At 46.4% G+C, this 2438-nt stretch overlaps 1 pseudogene; it reads right to left on the bottom strand.

The window, feature by feature from the left end:
• Positions 1–207: 207 nt before the first annotated feature.
• LOC115567172 (growth/differentiation factor 10-like) overlaps positions 208–2438 on the bottom strand; it is a 6183-nt pseudogene continuing 3952 nt past the window's right edge.

Here is a 2438-nt window from a genome sequence, read left to right as displayed (position 1 = left end):
GTAGGGGCATGACTCAAAACTGCTTTTAGATACAAAATACATGCAGTGTGGAGGAAAACACATTATTAAAATTGTTAGATACACAGGAAAGAATGGAGTAACGTCGATGGACCAAGACCAGTCCAAGGGTCAGAAGAGAGTTCTCAACTAAGACTCCAGACCTAGAGTTTATCTCCACTGTCCTCATCAGTACTGTCCTCCCCGATGCGGAAATGCCCTGCTCACATCTGCCGAGTCTACATCTACGTCCTCGCAGTAATCTTTTAAAAAAAAATCTCTATTGATCGCCTGACCCCGTGGCTCCGGCCCTATCGACAGGCGCAGGTATCCACAGACATGCCGGGGTAAACCTTCAGCACCATATTCCTGTTTGGGTCGAGGAGAGAACGCTGAGGGGACTCATCTTCTCTGGGACACAGCACGGCTCAGGGACACCCGGGACGATCCCCACAGCTCTGACGATGCTCTGGATGGTGGCGTGGTTGGAAGGACGCACCACCTGAGGAATGGAGAGACAGTGAAAGGAGTTAATGTTAATGCATCCTAGTGTACAAAAACGAAAGACGCCAGCAAAAGGCTGCTTGATAGATGTCATTTTGGATATTGTTAAACTAAATATCCTCCTTTAATTACATATTTTTGTACCATATTTGAGGGATCACTGCAAAAATGTCAGTGTCTGTACATATGCCCCATAAATCAGGTATTGGTCCGGCTCTAATGCTGCCCAGTCGCCAAGATAAACCGTTCATCCAAATGTATGTGTCATAGGCTTTCTATCATATTGACATTTGCATCAAACTTGGCATATCATGTCCATGTTACATGTTTATTACCTTAATTACTTAACTGGAGGTGGAGGGGACGATGGGGAGTTAAAGGCAACAAGGCTGGGAACCAGTGACCACAGTTAGAGTCTGTGTTTTGGCGTTTGTAAGCATGACACTAACCCTAACCAAGTGGTTTTTCTGCCTAAACCTAACCAGAATATAAGCACAGTGTTGAGAAGCGAGAGGAAGCAGAACATTTAATATGAAAAAGTTTAAAGTTGCCACACAAAGAAACTTTGACCTATCTGTGGTCTTGGTCAGGTTGTGCAACGCCAACTGATGCTTTAAAAAGATTTATAATTTCTTTAGAACCAGACCGATACATATTGGTTGGCCAATATTACTGGCTGATATTGGCCTGTCACAGATATACTGTTACCTGCATATTGTTGTCTAATATATAAAGTTTCTATTTCTTACTGAACATAATGCAATCAAAGATACTTTGTAATTTAAAATGTATAAACTCCAGTAAAATTTTCTGTGATAGTGCACTGGTGACATTGGATTGACAGGCTCCACTTCACATGAAGTAAAAAAGTCACCAAGAAGTGTGAAAAAATTTATGAATTGAATATATTTTGCTGTGTACTTTACATTTGCCTTTTCCTTTTCATGTGCACTCATCCATGCTCTAGTTCTCAGACTGTGTATTAACGAATTTTGATCAAATCTGTCTCATACAGCCCAGTTCACAATTCACAGTCTAAAAGAAAAGACTCATTTAGAAATACAGTAAAATACTACAAACTCATAACATGTTACAAGACAAGCAACTGTATCTTCAGCACTTTCAGTTCTATAACCTTTACAGTCACACCAGTGCTGCATGAGCAGGTTCTGTGTTGTCTGAATTATTCTCTCACTCACTTTAGGGATGGGGAATCCACAGGTCCCGGCGCAGTAGTAGGCATCAAACGACTTTGGCGCCAAAACCCACTCGCTCCAGCCGATGTCAGCGAAGTCCACCCTGAGGTAGCGCCTGGAGCACACCCTGGGCTCGCTCCACTGTCTCCTCCTGGCCTTTTTCATTGTCCTCTCATCGAAGCTCAGCACTGGGGCTTGCTCAGGCCCTCGTGGCTCTCCTGACCCTGCTTCCTCCCGGGTTTCACTGCTGCTTTGGCTTTCGCCGGGAAATACGTGTTCTGCCACAGTTCGTGATTCTTCAAGGTGTTGTACTGGACCTCCGGGATGTCGTTGGTCTGGATCTGGAGATGAAGCTCCCTCCGGATCCTTGAGGCTGAGGGGACGCATCCTCCGCTACAGGGAAGGAACCGTACCGCTGGAGCGACATGGCCACGCTGTTCGGCTCGTCTATAGCTCGATCGTCGGCGTACACCAAGATGTATGGCAGGTTGGCGGGAGAGAGGCGCTCTTGGCCGTGAGGACTCCTCTGCTGCACCCGAGCCGCCCCGAACCCCATATCAAACTCCACGGTGACCACGAGCTCTTTAACATCCCTGGCGTGTTTCATCACCGCTGTTACATCCCTCGTTTGCCAAGGGCCTTTCTTGAAAGGAGCCAGACTTATGTTTCCCAGCGGCGTCGCAAAGCTGAGTTTGGGGACGACCCATGGAGAGGAGCTGCGGGGAGCTAGGATAGGATGCT

This window comes from Sparus aurata, chromosome 17 (assembly GCF_900880675.1).
Source record: "Sparus aurata chromosome 17, fSpaAur1.1, whole genome shotgun sequence".
NCBI classification, from domain to species: domain Eukaryota; kingdom Metazoa; phylum Chordata; class Actinopteri; order Spariformes; family Sparidae; genus Sparus; species Sparus aurata.
Note: the sequence above shows the minus strand (reverse complement) of the source record. Positions and strands in the feature narration are given on the sequence as shown.